This window comes from Thalia democratica, chromosome 4 (assembly GCF_965202585.1).
Source record: "Thalia democratica chromosome 4, ktThaDemo2.hap1.1, whole genome shotgun sequence".
NCBI lineage: Eukaryota > Metazoa > Chordata > Thaliacea > Salpida > Salpidae > Thalia > Thalia democratica.
Genome location: NC_139168.1, coordinates 74,108,805 through 74,129,948, shown reverse-complemented (window position 1 = coordinate 74,129,948; position 21,144 = coordinate 74,108,805).

Below are 21,144 nucleotides of genomic sequence, written 5' to 3'. Positions count from 1 at the left end.
TTTTGTTTATTTCTTCAATAACAACAAAAAGTTCTATTTAGGAAATGCATTAAGGTTATAAAGTCGCATAGATCAAATTATTACTTTAATCAATATGTTAACATAAGAGCACTTATAGAAAAACTATTGCTCATCTGAGAATTTTTATTAGAGATGTTTTGTTAACTTTGACATTTTAGTAGAAATTCTTGGTTTAGTTCCAACACGAAGCACACCAATCGGTGAAATTTCACAAGTAAAGGTGCAATGCACCAAAAGTTTTTAGAAGTACAGTTCCTTCTTTTATTTTTAGTACAAAGTTTAATTAAAGTTTAAAAAGTGTCTTATCAAGTATATCAATATTAAAAAACACTGTTAAGCTACTTTAATATATTTTTTATCAAAGAAATGTTTATTTGCTAAATTTTTTGTGTCTAATCGAAATTTCACTACTTTACATGTAAAAATTGTTTAAAACTCTAGGCTTTATCGAAAATTCTCAAATTTAAGTTTTTTTCCAAAATTTTTAAGCATAAATTTTCAAGTTCAAAGCTTTTCCGAGATTCATGTTTTTTGGTAACACTGATTGTTCACAGTTGAATAATATTCTGAATTTCATCAGCTGCAAGTCTTAAAATTTAACATATATTATAACTGAAACTAACACTTTGGTTTGAGCAAAACTTACATCATAAGTTTAATTTGCCACTCTTTTAAGCAAAAAAGCCAGCCTGAATTAACAAAAACATTTCTGATATTTTTGTATACAAAAAACAATTCTAGCCAAAAACTTATAAAATTACTTAGTAGGCCTGAGGTTTAAAGTCTTCAAATACTGATAGTCTGAGTGTGTGTCAATGTTTTTAAACCATCCCTAAGTCTAGTTTATATTAAATAGGTAGCTCAAAAAACCAGCAAATATGTGTATTGATATGCTAAGCATAAAAGTTAACTTAGTATGACAAAATCAATGTTTGAAAAATGAAAAAGTATACCTAACAAAAACTATATTAGTTTATGTCATATATATTGTTTTAAATGTGTCTGTACAAATTTAGATATTACATATAGAAAAGTTAAACTTAGAAAATTATGAATAAACTAAACTTAAACTAATTAAAGTATTTTATAAAAAGTGGTTTAAAATATGAGCATCTTTTTTAAGTTTGTGTGCATATAAATTAATTTAAGTGTAAAGAAAACTTCTAAAAAATTAAAATGTGTTAAATAAACTTAAATAAACCTTTTTTTCTTATTATTATGTAATTTTAAATGTTTTTACACTAAAACATAACATTTACAAATAAAAAATATATAAAAGAAACATAGGTATAAAAAATATTGAAAAGAATATCTAAGCTATAAAGAAATGACATTTTAGTTAATTACTGTGCATTGCTTTTGTACAAAATGCGAAACATTTGCATTTAGTTTATTTAATAAATAGGTATAATATAACTAATTTATTAAATTCAAGCACTCTTTACACTCTTTTTTCAGATAATTACATGCTGTTGTAAAATAGAAGTTATTATGAAACTCAGAAAAATATCCTGTTAGAATGCTAATCTGTCTTTTTCACATTTTTAAACTAAAGCAGTAACTTCTTCTAATAATTTTTAAATGTTATACAGAGACTTAAAACCAAACTAATCAAATTAAATCGAATAACCGAAAAAATTTTTACTTGAAATATGTTTTTGCTCAGCGGGCCACTTTTACATGCTCGCGGGCCACAAAATTTTCTTTCGCGGGCCGCATTCCATTCAAAAAAATAACGTGCTCGCGGGCCGCAGATTTACCCTTCGCGGGCCGCAATTGGCCCGCGGGCCGCAGTTTGCCGACCCCTGGTCTAGGCGTATCTATGAAAGAAATTAATAGAGAAAAACTTCTCAAATGTCTCATTAAAGAATAGGTCTAAATGTGCCAATATTTTTAAAAGTTTGGTTAAGGGTTAATCTGAAATACATAAAAAAACTTCTTCTGCGACTGGCAAACATTTAATTGACTTTTGTAAAAATGTTAGTAAACTTAAGTTCTTAGTCTACCGAGGGCTAGTGGTTTGGTGATCTAATTGTTAAACTAGAGCTAGTCTCTCAGCATTCGATATTCAAGGCTTAGGCTATGTAGGCTTTCGCCGATGTTTTCGTTGATAGTAATTTTAAGGGTGATAAATGTTTCAGGAACATGTTGTCAAAGTTTATTAAAGCGATTTGAAAGTCTAGTCCAAGTAAACAGAAAAAGTTTTGCAGACTAAACTTATAAAAGTTTTATACTTTTTCATTTAATAAGTAATTATATAACTTTCTTTTTATATAGTTTAAAAGTTAATATTGTGTAGTTACTTTTTGTTGTTAGGTTAATATTATATAGTTATAGGTTTAGTATGAACAAGAATTAAATATTCAATGGTTTTAAGTTAATAGTAAAGTTATTCAAACGCTTAGTTAAATAAAAAACTCAATCTTAACACAACAACATCACTTTGCGAATTCTTAAAAGCATTGCTAAACTTAAGTATAATTTTTGATTTTATCATGAAATTTGTTAGGAAAAACTTGTTTAACATTTTAAAAAATAAGTTACTTACGATACAATGTTTCTGAAAAACCCTTTTATTCAGTTACGTGTTAAAAACGTTTTGTTAAAAAAACATGTTATATTGTATAGTTAATAATTTCAGGTATGTATATATAATTTTTATCAAGTTGCATAAGTTGAAAAAATGATAATGACAAAAACAGGAGTAAATTTTAAATTGTTGTTTTGGCATATTTAAAACGACCTATAATAATAAAGTATGTTAGTTGACTGGTTCGAGTAATTTTGCTTAATTTTTATTACTTTCTTTGTAAGTAAATTCATTAATCACTGTAAAGAAGTCAACTCTTAGAAATATATTCAAATGACTTGGTGTACAAAAAGACCATTTGGTTATTGAGTTCCACTTTACTTTTTTAAACTCATTGAGTTATAAAAAAACTCTGTTACACTACTTCAATATTATTACTTAATTATTTTGTTTATAAAACATCGATGTAAAAAAGTATAGTCTACATTCTGTAGCAGCAAATAATAACCAATACACTGAACACGTAGTTGTTTTATTCCGAATATACTTTTTAAATACCAAAAGAAGTACTTGTAACTTATTTATAATTTCATAAAAGAATTATTTAAACTTAAAAAGTGAGTACCTTAAAACTATTTTAGATTTCTTATAGAAACTCTTTAATTTTTTTTACTTTATTTATATTTGTATATAAATAAAATTTAACACTTTTTTATAGATCAAATGTCAACTGAATTTTTAAAATTTTATTGTCAAAACAATGTTCCACTCGTTTGAACTAACTTAAACTTAAATTTATTACTTAAACTTAGATTAAATTGAGATACTAAAGTTAGGTTTATTTCTCTATGTTATATATACAAGTTTGTCTAAAAAAAAGAGACTTTAAAATTTTAAAAGCTTCTCTAACTAAGAACTAAATATTATAACAAAATCCATCGAGTAGTAGATAGTAATTTGTCAAAATTAAACCAGAGAGTTAACTTACGTGTTTTACCTAATACACATAACTTTTGGAAACTTTTAACTTACTATTAGTTCTGCGTTTTCTAAAGTAAAAATAAAATTCGTTTTCTAAGTAAACTATGCCTTTTCTTTTAGTCTCTTCATATCTAATTGATATTAACAACATTTAAAGTTTTAAAGTATTTTCAAACTGCCCTACTGGAAATACATTTTGGTTTTATTATTTCTTGAACCAATTTGTAATCACCGTCTTCAATACCAAATTGTGATAAGTGACGAATAAATTTGCAATTTAGTTTACAAATGATAAACAACAATTTAAAGGAGTTTAGCACAGCTTCACTGCTGTCTTACAATAAGAAAACAAAAATTATTAACTATGCTACATTTTGTAGCTAATAAATCACGAGCATAGAGAAGAAGTTTTTATTAAACTCTTAGAAATATAAAACTAGCTACAAAAACTAAAGTTAATGGGCTATTGGAAATCTTATAAGTAAGTAAATAAATCTATAAAATAAGCTTTGAAAAGTTTTCGAAGTAATAATTTTTCATTTTTAACTCTTACTACGGTTTAATTCAACAAAGTATGTATTTATTTATAATATCAACATATTTTTTTGACATACGAAAGAAAAGCGTTCAGAAATTTTTGTCTAAGGAATTAGTGCATGAGAAAACCTACCAAAGTAGTACATTTTTTTTAACTTAAAAAAAATTATTATTACTCTTTTCTAACTTAAGGCTGCTTTACTATTGTAGTAAGTAAATAACAAAGATTTAGAGCTACGATAAAATCTCTACACCAGAAGGACTATGTTTTCAAACTCTTAGAAATATTCAATTTAGTTACAAAAACAAGAGTTTGTGGGCTGCAGATCATCGCCTAAGTAAGTGATTTGAACAATGAAAAGCTTAATGTAAGTTTAATTGCTTTATAAAAAGTTTTTATACTTAAAACCAATACCATGGTATGTTTAGTCAAAGTGTTTATTTTATACAAGTTCTAACTTTTCTAACAAATGTTTACTCTTTAGAAGTCTACTTTATAATAATTTTGAGTTATTGTTTTAATAAGTAACATTTTGAAACCAAAAGTTGTTAAAATTTACACTGATAAACTCTACTAAAATTAATAAAACGTCATATATAGTTTGCAATAATGTTTTGTAAATTAAGTTTACTTGTTTAAAATAATTTAACAATTTTTTCTAAAAATTGTTAAGTTTAATTGAAAAACTTGTACGTTAAATAGTTCTATATATATTTAAAATAATAAGTACTAAGGAACACTTTTTTCTACAAAGTACAGCCAAAAACAAATGTTTCTTAAGAAAGGTTGGCTTACAAAGTGCTGCCGACTTCTGATTTAAAATGTATTTTAGTTTCATTTTAAGAAATTTCAATTAAAAAAATTGGATAAAATATACTTAAAATGTTTAAATTACATTAAGTTGTTGTCTATTTAAGCAATGAATTGGAAAAATGTTCTTAAGCGCGTTTTATTTTTTAAAATTTTGCTGCTGTTTTCTTAAAATCACTTATAAAAAAAACTTCCGATAAATGCTGTTAACAATATTAGAAATTTTAAAACCTATACAACTGTTAAATTACAGATGTCTTGTTTTCTCTATAATTCTACAACTAAATTGTTGTGACTGTTTTAAATACAGACTTTGTTTTGCTAAAGGGTAAATTTGCAAGTTAATTTAGAAATATGTAGCCACGCTGTTGTAAGTTAGCGTTGACTTACTGCTGTATCAAGAAAATAAAATAAGCTTAAAGCTGTATGTAAGTAGCCACTAAATGTTTAAATTCGAAATGAGTATATTTAAAGACTCTTAGAGTTATTTATTCTAGCTACAAAAACAAATGTTTATGGGTTATTGGAAATCTCGTAAGTAAGTCCATAAAATGAGCTTTGGAAAATATTAAATCTAATTGTTTGTTGTTAAGCTTACTATTGTTTGATTAAAAAAAATGTTATTTTTTATAATATTATCGTTGTTATTGAACGACAAAATAGAATGCTTAGAAATTTCGGTCTAAGGACCTTGTGCACGAAAGAACCTCTCGGAGAAAATGATACAAAAAAATAAAATTATAAAAGTAAGTAATCATGCCGTTTTAATTCGGTGCATCTTTTCATGTAGTAAATAACAAAAATTAAAAGCTACAAGTAACTAGCCACAATTTTGTGAAATGGGAGAAGTATTTAATAACAAACTCTTCGAAATATTTAAACTAGGTACAAAAACAAGACTTTATGGGCTATTGGAAATGTTGTAAGTAAGTAAATAAATCTATTTTATGAGCTTAAAGAATATTAAACCTAACAGTTTTAGATATGTAACCCTTACTATAATTTAATTCAACAAAGTATGTATTTTTATATTACTAACATTGTTTATTTAACGACAAAAGAAAAGTGCTTAGAAATTTTGTCAAATGACCTAGTGCACAAAAGAACGTCTCGGACATACCAAAATGATACAAAAATTAAAACTAATAAACAATTAATAATTCTGATTTAGTGTTACTTTAAATCTGTAGTAAAATAATAACAAAAGTTAAAAGCTACATATAAGTAGCTACAAAATCGCGTAAGTCGAACAGACTATGTTTCTAACTCTAAGAAGTAATCAAACTAGTTACAAAAGTAAGAGTTTGTTGGCTTTTGAAAGCTTCGTAAATAAGTAAATAAATCCATTAAAAAAGCTTTAAAAATATTCAAACTAATCGTTTTTGATTATCAACCCTTATTGTAATTTGATTTATCTGAGTATGCATTTATTTATAATACTAACATACTTTATTGAACGACAAAGGGAAAGCGCTAAGAAAGTTTGGTCTGAGGACCTAGTGTGCGACAGTACCTCTCAGTCATAACAAAATGATACAAAAATTATAACTAATCAAAAATAAGTTAACACGCTGTTCTAAGTTAGGGCTACTTTACTATTGTAGTAACTAATAGATAAATGTTTTAAGCTATGTGCAAGTAGCTACAAAATCGCTAAAGCGGAAGCAATTATGTAAGCAAACTTTTAGAAGTATGCAAACTGATTACGGAAATAAGAGTTTGTTGGTTACTGATTTTAACATAAATAAGTGACTTAACGCACATCATACAAAGCTTGAGGTCAGTATTTTGTTTTACTTAAAGAATTTTTATTACAACAATATTAGAGATACATTGCGTTTTTTATTACTTCAAGAAGAAATTTGTTTTTGCTTGCTTATATACTATCTTGGAATTACTAAAGAGAAAATTTACAACTTGTCACTTCAAGTTCTTTAAAAATGCTCAGAAAGTTTGCTCTGATGACCTGGTGTACGAAAGAAAACCTCTCGGACATACCAAAGTAATACAAAAGTCAAAACTGATAAAAATAGATTATCACACTGTTTTCATATACAGCTGCTTTACTTCTGTTGTAAGTAAATAACAAAGTAAAAATCTACATGTAACTAGCCACAAAATCGAGAATTGAAAGAAGATAAGTTTATAAAATTTTAGATCATAAGGTTGTATATAAATTCATAAATTGAGCTTTGAAAAACATTCAAACTAATAGTTTACTAACTCTTAACCTATACTATGACTTGATATAACAAAGCAGCGACGTAGCTTGGTAGGTTTCTGCAAATCTACAGAAACGTATACTTATGTGCGAAAAAACTTGCTTTTATTTCAGCTTAAAAAGACCCTGCTGTCTTGACTTTAAGTATTCATTTATGCTTTATTTTGCACTCTTCAGAGATAATTTAGACATATGTGTACTCTTTAGCAGTTTTAGTGTCGTAAAAAAATTGAACGAATTAAATACATCCAAATTGTAACATTTAGGGCGTTAAAGATTTATTTTGTCAAAAAGCTGCAATGCAAAATTGATTCTAAAGGAAGCTTTAGCTTCGAAAATCGAAATCATACAATTTTATGTTACAAAAATTTGCATAACTTATTGTTACTATTGACTACGTTAAGTGTTTGATTTTCAAAACAGTGTAAGTGTTTTTGAGTTGAAAGGTGAGTTTTTATAGTTATTTTTAATGAAGGGTTGGACTTTTTAACTTTTTTTGGGTAGTTTTAAGTATTGGGTACTTTTGATTGCCTCAATTTTGCAAAAAAAAAGACCCAATATTTTGATGATGTCATTAACTTTACTTTGGGTAGTTATTAAGGTTAAAGTTTGTAAAAAAAAAAATTGCTGTCTAGGCCTATGATAAATTCACTTTGTTGATTTTTCCTAATATAAAAATAATTGTATCTGAAATAAAACAATACTAAACATTTCACTATGTTAACAAAATTAAGGAAATATAATTTTCAACCTTGATATTTTTGTGTAAGTTAAAATTTTAAATTCAACCACAAATTAAGCTATTGACTTAGAAAATTTTTCTTTTAAAGATTATTGATGACTTTAAGTTATCATATTTTATAAAAATTTTATTATTTTACATGTAGAAGTAGTTTAAAAATTACAGATTTTTTGATGATTTTTTTCAAGCACTAGAATTTTACAATTTTTTTAATTTCAAAAGTTCGGGGTTTTTTCGGTTTTTGTTTAAACTGTCAAGTTCCTGGATTCCAGGTGTTTTGGCAACCCTACTCAAATTTTAAGGAAGTATTCCTTTTAATATTTAAAAAATAGTAAAAGATGACAATTAAAACCTAATGTACTCTCCTATTTTAATGTTTTTTACCAAAAAATTGTTTTAGTATAAAAAATCTGTATAAAGATACTTGTAGTTTAGATTAAATTTCATAAAGTGACATCAACTTGTAATAAATGTGATCTACACCCTCCCTGTACCCAAGGTGGCTCCTAAAGATTTTTTTAAACCTCTTTTAATTTTTCAAAATTTTATACATTTTTTAAAATTCAAGTCTTATTTACTTTTCTAGACAAAATAAGTGATCAGAATTTCAAGTCATTCTAGGATTTCATATAACATTAAAAGATTCCCATAAGCATTTAAGTTTAATGGTCACATTCCATTTTTGATGTATTAACATAACTGCATTTTTTCAGATTAAACTCAATAACATTAGAGGTAGTTTAAATTGCTGTGTTCCTGCTAGGACGTTATCACGAGTTATTTCAGATGTTTGAATTTTTTGCAGATTCGTAACTTTTTTGAGCTAGCTACGTCCCTGTAACAAAGTATGCATTTATTTATATTACAAACATATTTTATTGATTGACAAATAAAATTACTCAGAAAGTTTGGTCTAAGTGCCTAGTATGCAAAAGAACTTCTCGAAAATAAGAAAATGATTAAAACATTAAAATTTTTAAAAACTATTTATTACAATTTAGCGTTGCTTAACTTCTATAGTAAGTAAATGGAAAAATTAAAAGCTAGATGCAAGTAACCACAAAATCGCCAGTTGAACCATAAGTTATGATTTATAACTTTAGAAATATTCGTATTAATTACAAAAAAAAAGTTTATGGGGTGTACGACTATTCAAGTTCTGACAATTCAAATTCCGAAAATTCGAATTCCGACAACTCAAATTCAGACAACTCAAATTTGACAACTCAAATTCCGACAACTCAAATTCAGACATTTTGATTTCCGACAACTCAAATTTGGAAAAATCAAGTTCCGCCAACTCAAATTTGGACAATCTAAACTTCAGCAACTCAAATTCGGACAATTTAAATTCCGACAACTCAAATTCAGACAACTAAAATTTGGACAATTCAAATTCCGACAACTCAAATTCAGACAATTCGATTTCCGAAAACTCAAATTTGGACAAATCAAATTCCGCCAATTAATATTTGGATAATTCAAACTTCGACAATTCAAGTTCGGACAATTGAAACTCCGTCAACTCAACATTGGACAATTCAAACTGTGACAACTCAAATTGGGATAACTTAAACTACGACAATTGAACTATTTAAATAAGACGACAAAAATATACACATATGTTACAATAAACTATGTGCTGAGAATTATGAATTTTATTTAATATTGCTATTTAGATTTGAGATTTTAAAATTTTTATAGAATTATATTTTTATTTATTAAAAAATATTTAAGTTTTTCTATAAAATAAATAAATAAATTATTAGATATAAAATTACGTAATAGAAATAAACGACTATATAGATAGTATTTAAAGTTTTAAAAATAATTTTAGACATGAAAATTAAGTAATCTTAAAAATTAAGTATAATTTTTTTTGTAAGTACATAAATTATCATTATTAATAATGTTTATTGAACGATAAAAAAAGCGCTCAAAAAGTTTGGTCTAAAGACATGGGGTACAAAGGAAGTTTTTGGTTATTGAGTCGTACACTGCGTACTAATAATGTTTCTTACGAGCTATTACACATTTTTTTTTATCATTTAAATATCTAAATCTTTAGTAAAAAAATAATCAATTAAACGAAATCAAAGAAAAGCAAACTACAAGAATATTAATAAATTTTTTGTTTAAAATGTACTTAAAGACTTGTTTATTTAGTTACATAAGAACTAATAAACTTATAAAACTTTAAATTAATTTATAAAAGGAGACCAACAATATTAATAGCAAACATGTGCTTGTTTGAATGATAGAAAACAACCTCTATAGAAAAAAGTAAAAAATAAAACGCTGAGATACTTTATTGTTTAATTGTATTAGTATTTTGTGCTAAAAGTTGAATTTTTATTTTATTTAATAATTTTACTTGAACAGTAAAAAAATAGTTTACATTTTAATAGATAAATAAACTATTGTATAGTTTTATAATTATTCTAAAGAAGTAAATTCTACCATTACTAACTTAACTTTAAAAAATAACAATATAATGAAAAGTACTGAAAAGTTTTAGCTTTTGATAACCAAAAATAATAAATAAATAAAAACAATAATAATATTAAAAACATTAGCTGACATAAACCGATATAAAAAACAATATTAAGTTTTAATGTAATGATTTAAAGTAATTGTACTATTTGTAAAGCGTAGTTCTATATATTAAATTTTTTAGATTAGACATCATTGATAAAAATTGGTTATCGCTGTTTTATACTAAGCTAAATTTCTAAAATTATATAATAACTTTTATAATCCACAATATTTTTTGTTTTCGTCGCTTCAGCTGTAAAGCTGAAGTGTTTTATGTCGAACTATTTTGTCAGTACAATTTTTTTGTAGTTTATCGCACATTTATTCATTGTAAATACAGTCTAAACTTATTTATCGATTTCATTATACAAGTATTTTTAGTTTTTTAACAACTTTATGAACCTACTTCAATAAATTAAAGTTTAAGTAATCTAACTGCTTTGTAAAACTATTTCAATAAACAAAAGTTTAGGTTTAATCAACACTTATAATCTATTAGATTGATAGTATAAGTCAAATTTATATTTCATATACCTACTTTATCAATTAACAACATTAATCTAAAAAGTAGCGTAGAGCTACATAAGGATATCATTTTAATAGTGCGTTATAGCCAGGACCGCGTACATCTTGTCCGCGTATATCTTGTCGGACCAATCATGTCTTTTAGATTGGTTTAATATAAGGAAATATATTACCTCTGATTTTGAACTAAACAAAATGTTACGACAAAAATAGTGTTTTACTACTGTACAAAAATTAAAATTCAAATTTAAAATATGTTTCTTTCAAGTCTAATTCTTACAGTTTTTTTTTGTAAAACTAGATACAAAGTGTATTAAAAATTTTGTAATATTGACTTTAGTAAGCCGGTCATTTTCACTCTGAGGGCCGGATCCGGCCCGCGGGCCATACGTTGCCAAACCCTACTCTATAACAAAAAAAAAGGTTAAATGCCAACATAACATCTTGAAGACTTAAAAACAAAACTTAACAAATTTATAAACACATCGCTTAAAATCGAAAAGTATAGAGATATACAATCAAAAGTTAAGATAAAAATAAATTCTTATTGGAAAACTATTTTTAAAATATAACTTTACTTTAATTATCTTTTGTATTTATTTCAAAATTAGAATTTATTATTTAAAATAATAATAAATTAAACAATCAATGCTGTCAAAGCCTTAATAGCAAAAACTGAAACGAGGTTACTTGCTATAAAAATAAATAATTTTTGAAATTTTTTTTTTATGTTGTTGGTTTTATTTATCGGAGTTTTAGTTGTCTAAATTAAAATTGTCAGAGTTACAATTGTCGGAATTTAAGTTTACGAATTTGAATTTTCGTAGTTTAAATTGTCGGAATTTTAGTTGTCAGAATTTGAATTGTCGTATTTTAGTTGTCCGAATTTGAATTGTCGGAATTTGAATTATCGGAATTTGAATTGTCAGAATTTGAATAGTCATGTAACCCATAGTTTAAAGTACTTAGATAACTATACTTATCTAAACCTGGGTAAAACTAAACAGCAAGTTTACTTACTTTTTATTAAATAATTTTTTTAATAAGGTTTTAAGACCGTAAAAACGCTAAGCTGAAGAATATTAAAAGAAAATTGTTAATAAACAAAGTTACATTTTAAAATTCGTGCATACTATTTTTTATTAAACTTCATTTATAGTTGTGCAGTTAACAAACTCGTAAATCTCTCAAACGAATCTGCAATTGTTTATATTTTTTACATGTGCGAAGAATAAAAAACCTGTAAATATGTCAACTATTTTTTTATGACTGACGTTATTTGCAAGAACATATATGTTAGGAAACTTGTAAATTTTTCAATTGCTTGTAACCGTAAGCTAGTTCAGATTTTAGTCACTTACACGAATCTGCGCCTTGTGAAAGTAATAGAATAATGGTAGAACAATTACAAAACTTTTTATAGTTTAAGGCAAAAACTTTTGTATTAATTTAGTTTTGCTTTACTTCGGTATTAAGTAAACAACAAGAATTAAAAGCTACATTTTGATAGCCAAGCTGATAATCGACAAGCTGTGATTAAAATTCTTATAAATATTTATACTAATTATAAATTAATGTCATTAATGTCAATACTTTTGATGATGAATAAAGATTTTTTGCTTATAACCTTAACCATGGTATGTTTTGACAAAGTATTTTTTATACCAGTGTACACTTTTTGTTGTTTGAACTTTTATTTTTTTGCAGTCTACTTTAAAAAATATTTTTAAGTTAATAAACCTTTAACACAATATTGTTTTCATAAAAACTTGCTATTTCGAAACCTTTTCTACAACTTACTTTTTATAATACTTACATGTCGTAGATAATTATGAACTTTTTTTTAAATAGAATCTGTTATAAGATCTTAAAAAAATCTTATACTAACACTTTCTACTAATAGTCTTAAAAGTTCTATATATTTTGCAATTTAAAATGTGTAAACAAAATTAAATAAACCATTTCTTTTTAGCTTTAAACTTTCAAGCTAGTTTTAGTATCGAATTTTACTGAGAATTTTCCTTTAGTCTATTGATATTTAACTGAAACTGACACTATTCAATGTTAAAAGTATATCCAAACTGCCCTACTGAAAATAGGTTTTGTTTTTATTACTTTAAAAGCAACTTGTAATTGCCGTCTTCAATACCAAACTGAGATAGGTGAAAAATAAGTTTGCAACTTATTTATAACCATTGAAAAACAATATGCCTATACAATATAATAATTTAAAGGAATTTGGCACTGCTTAACTGCTGTTTACTAAAAGGAAAACGAAATAGTAAAGCTACATTTTAGTAGCTAAAAAATCGTTAACTAATAGAGAAAGCTATTATTTACCTCTTAGAATTATTCAAACTAGCTACGAAAACTATAGTTTGTGGGCTATTGAAAATCTCGTAAGTAAGTAAATAAATCCAAAAGATGAGCATTGAAAATTATATTAACTAATATTTTTCTATTTTCTATGATTTAATTAAACAAAAAGTGTTGTTATTGTAATACTTACATTGTTTATTGAACGACAAAAGAAAAGCGCTTAGAAAATTTGATCTAAAGACCTGGTGCACGAAATAACCTCTCGGACAAAATGAGACAAAAAATATAAATAAGAATTTAATAATTCTAATTTAGCGTTAATTTATTCCTGTATTAAGTAAATAATAAAAACTAAAGCTATATTTTAGTAGCCACAAAATTGCTGAACGACGAGAAACTATGTTTTCAAATCTCGGAAATATTTAAACAAGTCACAAAAACAAGACTTTATGGGATACTGGAAACCTCGTGAGTAAGCAAATAAACCTATGAAAAAAGCTGTGAAAATTAACAAAAGTAATAACTTTAGATTTTTATCCCTCACTATGATTTGATTCAATAAAGTATGCATTTACTTATAGTTCTAACATTTTTTACTTAACGACAAAATTAAAGCTAAGAAAACTTGATCTAATGATCTGGTGCACGAAAGAAACACTCAGACGTAACAAAATGATACAAAACATTAAAAATAAAAAAAAAAACATTATTTTTAGTTTAGCGTTGCTTTACTTCTATGTTAAGTAAATAAGAAAAATAAAAAGCTACGTGTAAGTAACTACAAAATGACAAAATGAATAACTACTTTTGTTTCAAACATTTTGAAATATTTATACTATTTAAAAAACAAAGTTTTATGAGCTACTTATTATCTCATAAGTAAGTGACTATATGCACACAATGAAAAGCTTAATGTCAGTATTTTTGATGCTTAATAAAATATTTTATGCTTATAAACATTACCATGACATATGTTTTCTCAAAGCTATTCATTCATAGAAGTTCTAACTTTTGTTATTTATGTTACCTTTTTAGAAGTGTACTTTATAGTTATTTGAATTATATATATTTCAATTAAATACTTTTCTAAGACCAAATACAACTAAAATTTTACTTATGAAAAATGATAAAACTCAACTGAAATTAATAAAATATCATTTATTGTTTGCAATATAAGTTGATTAAATTGAGTTAAAAATGTCTAACATAAATAAATAATTTCTTTCTAGAAATTGTTAAGTTCAGTTGAAAAAGTTGTACATTAGATAGTTCTATATATATATTTTTTAAATTAGTCCTTAGGGATGTATCTTGTATAAAATTTTGAATCATTAACAAAAATAATAATGTCCTTAACCTAAGAGCAACTAATATATTTGCATTGTTACTAAAAATTATTAAACTTAAATTTACAAATAATAATTTTAAACCAACTTTTTCTACAACTTAAAACCATACTTTATTTCTAACTTGTAACACAATACTAAAGTTTAGACGTGAAGAATATCTAAAACCTCTTAACACTAAAAAGTATACTATTATAATTACAGCATCATATTAATTAATAATACATCTAAAATTGAATTACTTGTTAAAAATTGTACATAAAGTTACTTCTTACTTTATGATGACTTAACTATTTAATATTTAAAAAAAACTTAACTACTATTTAAACATATTTTTACTATTTTTGTTGTTTATAACACGTTTTAATGTAATAATTTACTTGTCTATTTTTAAATATTGCTCTGAACCAATAAAAATATAAAGTAATTTATTCAGAAATTTAATTTATCAAAAAAAAAGAAATTGTGTTTTAATTATAATTAATACAATATTATAAATATATTTTTAAAATAGAAAAACTAAACAATGTAACCGAAAAAATGATAACAATGAATTTCTGTTTAAACTAATAGTGGGACTTAAATTTAAATTACGGAGTTTGTTTATATTTTCTTAATTTGTGAATTTAACTTATAAAAGCAACAAAAAGTTATTTTTAATGAATCGAAAAAACCACATAATAAAAAATATTTAGCTAAATATGCTCGTCTAAACTTCGGTAAATTGAACAGTATATAGCAGACTTTAAAAAAATTGCTAAGTAGTTTTAAAGTCCCTTAGAAAGCTTAGTAAAGTAATCAATCGAAAGTTGTTTATAAATTAATAGTTACATTTTAGAAGTCGTACATACTCTTTTATTTAATATTGTTTACAGTTGCACAATTAACAAACTAGTAAATCTCTCAAATAAATCTGCAATTGTTTATATTATTTACATTCTTTAACAAGTTTTATGGTTTAGACAGTATGCTTTCTTTCAAAAACCTACTTACCACTATCAACTTCATTTTAGAAATTCTCTTATACTAAAAGTGCAAAAATAACCAAATAAACTTAATCAACCAGTATATATAGCATATGCGTGAGAAAATTTGTACATTTTCCTGCTTATTGTTATGAACTTTTAACTATTTCCTTCGGATGTATTTGTTTTTAATTTTTTTTATTGATGAAAAACAGTAATGTTTAAAAAAGGTAATAAAGTTCATATAACAAATAACTTATAACGTTTTGTGTTTAACAGTTAACTTACAAATTTTTAATAATAAATTGTTTGTTGTATGTTGTAAAGATACGTATACTCACTTAAATATGTTCTAAATTCAATTAAGGATTAATATCAATAAATAACATTAGTTTAAGCTTAAATTAAGTTTGCTGTTTCTTTTGTTTTTAATTGCTCAAAAAAAGAATTATTGAAATTATACTTCGAGCATTAATTTAACCTTTTTTTTGTTAGGAGTTGTTTTATGTGAGAAAACTAATACATAAATAACGTTTTTTATAAGTTTTAACTGCCAACAATAAAGTTTTTTATTTTATAAATCGTTTACTGAGCTTTATTTTATTAAAACTGTAAACTCAATAAAATGTGCAATATCCTAGAAAATTTGGTTAAAGGTTGGTCTGAAATACATAATTTTTATAAGTTATATTTTAATAAAAATAAAAATGAACTTGTAGTCAATTAAAATTTTTAAATTTTATCGGTCAAACAATGTTTCATTCGTTTGAAATAATTTAAACTTAGTTTTATAAAAAGTTGTCGATGAAGCACATTTTAAGGATTTGAATTTGTTTATTACCAAAAATAGAAAAAATTAGTTGATATACCAGAGTTAGGGTTACTTTTTATCTTGTATATACAAGTTTGTTAAAAAAAAGTTTTTAGAACATAATTTAACTTAGTACTGAAAATTTTAATAAAATCTATCGAGTCGTAGATAGTTATTTGTTAAAATTAAACCAGATAGTTAACTTTATTTGTTATAGCTATCACACAAAACTTTTGGAAACTTTCATTTTACATTTAGCTCTGAACTTTACGAAGCGTTTTCCTTTAGTCTTTCGATATTTAACTGACATTACTAACATTTAAAGTTTTAAAATATATCCAAACTGCCCTACTGGAAATACATTGTGTTTATATTACTTTTGAACCAATTTTTAAGTGTCGTTATTAATAACAAATTGTAATAGGCGAGAAATAAACTTGAAACTTAACTTGTTAAAAATAAAGTTAAAAACAATAAGTTTAAAGGAATTTAGGACAGCTTAACTGCTGTCTACTAAGAAGAAAAATTAATTAATAAAGCTATATTTCAGTAGCCACGAAATCGTGAATTGGGAGAAGATGTTAATAATAATCTTTTAGAATTATTTAAACTAGCTACCCAAGCTAAAGTTTATGGGTTATTAGTAAAGCTACATTTTAGTAGCAACGAATTCGCGAAAGAAGGAAGAAGTTTTCATCAAATTCTTAGAAATAGTTAAACTAGCTACAAAAATTAGAGCTTATGAGCTATTGGAATTTTCGTAAGGAGGTAAACAAATCCATTAAATTAGCTTTGAAAAATATTCATAATAATAGTTTAAATTTTTAACCCATACTATGACTTCATTTAACAAAGTATCTATTTGTTATACAAACATTGTCTATTGAACGACAAAAGCGCTTAGAAATTTTGGTCTTTGGACCTAGTGTACGAAAGAACCTTTTGGACATACCAAAATAAAACAATAATTAAAAATATCAAAAAAAAAGAAAAAAAAAACTTATCGTTGCCTTACTTCTGTAGTAAGTGAATAGCAAAAATTAAAAGCTATGTGTTAGTAGTTACAAAATTGCTACACTACAAGAAACTATATTTTAAACTTTAAAAATATTCAAATTATTTACAGAAACAAGGGTTGTTAGTACTGATTATCACATAAGTAAGTGACTTAACGCACACAATAAAAAGCTATAGGTCAATATTTTTTTGCTCAATAAGCTTTTATTACAACAATACCAGAGATATATTGCGCTTTTTATTATTTAAAGAAGAAATTTGGTTACGCTTGGTTATATACAATCTTGGAATGACTAACGAGTAAATTTGCAACTTTACACTTCAAGTTCTTTTAAAAACCAACTTGGTGTTGTTGTATTTAAACATTGCTTTATGTCAGTATTAATTTGTGATAGCTACTGGTTGTAGCTACAACCTGTTCTGAATTTCATTTATGTTTCTGAAAATTTTAAAAAGTTTATCTAATCATAACAAAGCCAAATGTTTGTGATTTGCTAAGTATGACTCAAGTAAGTGATTAATTACTATTCCACTTAATCTTTCTTAACTGGCAAATTTTCTGGGAAGTTTGTGAGAAATTTTCTGAAGAAATAGACCATAGTTTTGGCTTTTTAAGTTTAGAAGTTACTTTGTAAAGTGATCGACCTTTAGGAATTATGTATATCTAAATTTTAAAACGCTTCTCTTTAAACGGAGTCACCAACACACAAAGCAAAATTTTTACTACTACTGATATACTTGAAGCTATAAGAGAAATTTATTAATATGTTTTAATTGAAGAAATGCTATTGTTACCATCATTTTTATTAATTACTTATAAATTGTATTTATTCTTAAAGTTTTAGTTTATTTTCATGTGTACTTTAAATAATGTGAAACTTGATTATAATTTAAAAAAACCGACTGATAGCCTGTTCTGTTAAACAGAATATTAAAATAGTTGTTAAGAAAATCCGTAAAATTTTATTAATATATTCCGCCACCTATAGTTTGTTGTAGAAAGCATCTTTGTTATAATATTTAGTTAGTGTTAGAATGACATTAATACGTGTAAATTTATTTTAAAAGTACAATCTTTTGCCTTGAAAAGTTATTTCAGTACTAAACGCATCTTTCAAGGCATTTTATTCAATAAAATGCAGTTTTACAAATATAGTATAACAAAACTTATATAAATTATATGATACGTAACAATATAAAAAGTAGTAGTACATTTTAAATAACATTCAACAACATAATCTACAAGTTCTCAAATATTTTGTTTAGCCATGTGTGATGCAAATAACCACTTTGTAATTCGTTCCCTTTTTTTAACGATTCTGTTATAAAAATATATATAAAATTAAACTTTAGAAAAAGTTTTTGTTTGACAGTAGCTTACAATTAGTCTCTTATTTTTAATGACTAATTTGTAGTGCTTTATTCTTGATTGTATAATCAAAAAATTTTTATTGATTACAGCTGTTTCGCACAATTGTAGCCTGCAGAACACTTTTTTCTACAAAGTGCAGCCAAAACAAATGTTTCCTAAGAAAGGTTGACTTATAAAATGGTGCTGACGCCAGGTTTAAAAAAGTACTTTAGTTTCATTTTGAGATAATGCATCAAAAACAACTGGTTAAAAGATACCTACAAAACGTGTTACAAAAGTTGTCCTGTTAATTGTTTTTATACTTCGTACTGGAAAAAATAGTTTTTAGTGTTATATACTCTTTTATTTTTGCTACTGTTTTCTAAGAATAATTTACTAAAACCCTTTTAAGCAAGTTAACAACGTTTAAATTTTGAAAACCTATATAAACATCAGTATAAAGAAGTCTTGTTTTTTCTATTACTTCTACAACCCTAAATCTAAACCATTTTAAAATACTAACTTGCTAACGAGTTAATTTTGCAGCTTTATTTAAAAATAAATAACTACGTTGTTGTAATTTAGCGTTGATTAACTGCTTAGTTAAGTAACCAATATAAATATTGATCAACATGTAAGTAGCCACAAAATCATAAAAAGAAAGTTAATATGTTTTCAAAGTCTTAAAAGTATTTTAATAGGCTAGGAAAACTAGAGTTTATGGGCTATGTGAAGTCTCGTAAGTAAAAAAAAATCTATAAAATGAGCTTTGAAAAATATCTAAATTAATAAATTTAGAAATTTGAATTTTACTATGATTTGATTTAACACAGTGATTTGATAAAGTATGTATTTATTTATACTAATAAAATTGTTTATTGAGCGACAAATAAAATGCTCAGAAAGTTTGGTTTAATGACTTAGTATGCGAAAGAACTTCTCGGTCATAACAAAATGGTAACAATTTTAAATTATAAAAAAATAATAGTTCTAATTGAGCGTTGCTTTACTTCTGCAGTGAGTAAATTACAAAAATTAAAAGCTATGTGTAAGTAGCCTCAAAATTAAAAAATTATAGTAGATATGTTTTCAAATTCTTAGAACTATTCAAACTAGCTACAAAAGCAAGAGCTTATGGGTTATTGGATATTAAAATAGTAAGTGAGCTATTGGAAATCTCGTAAGTAAATAATTTAATAAAATGAGCTTTAAAAATATCTAAACTAATAATTTTTAACCCTAACTATGGTTTGATTTAAAAGGTATTTATTTATTTATACTACTAAGATTGTTTATTGAACAACAGATGAAAAGCGCTCAGAAATTTTCGTCTAATAATCTGGTGTACGAAAGAACCTTTCGGACATACCTAACCAATAAAAGTTTTAAAACTAATAAAAAAATTTTCAATTCTAATTTAGCGTTGCTTAACTACTGTAGTTAGATTAATAATAAAGATTAAAAGCTACGCGTCAGTAGGATCAAATCCGCTGAACCGCAAAAAGGTATATTTCAAACTCTTAGAAGTATATGAACTAGTTACATAAACAAGCGTTTGTGGGCAAATGATTATCACCAATTCAAGTGACTTAATGCATATAATAAAAAGCTAAAGGTCAGTATTTTTCTATAGTCAAATAAAGTTTCTATTACAACAATATTGAAAACATACTGCATATTTTATTAATTCAAGAAGAAATTTCTTTACTTTTGCTTATATACTATCTCGGAATTACTTACGAGTATATTTGCAACTTGACGATTGAATTATTTAAACTAACCAACTTATAGTCATTGTAAGTAAATATTTTATTTTAAAATTGAAAAATTAGTTAATAATAAAAGCTACATACTTGTAGCTACAAACTGGTCTTAGAAGATTTTTTTTTATGCTTGTTTTAAATCTTTGATAGTTTTGCCTAACAACAAAACCAAGTGTCTGTGAGTTGTTTAGTATGACACCTACCTCAGTAGTAGTAAAGTATGAGTTTTATGTAAATATTTCTTCATGTCAGTATTGAAAAAATTAATTAATTTGTAAAAGCTACATACTTATAGATACAAGCTGCTCTTGTTTTAAATTTTAAAAGTCTATTTAATAATAGCAAAACCAAGTGTTTGTTAGTTGTTAAGTATGACACCAGTAAGTGATTAATTACTATAGCAATCAATATTTTGTATTTTGCACTTTTGGTTTTTTAAAATATATTTTGACGAATTATTCTATAATTTTCATTGTAAGCTTAAGAACAACTTTGCACACTAATCGACCTTTAGAAAATTTTGTATATCCAAATTTAAAAAAATTTTGCTATAAAAATGGTCAGCAAGCTGTGGCCCACAAAGCAAGCTTATACTATTACTGATGTACTTATAACTTTAAAATAAACTTGTTTGTAGTTTTAAATTTAACAAAGCTATTGTTACCATCA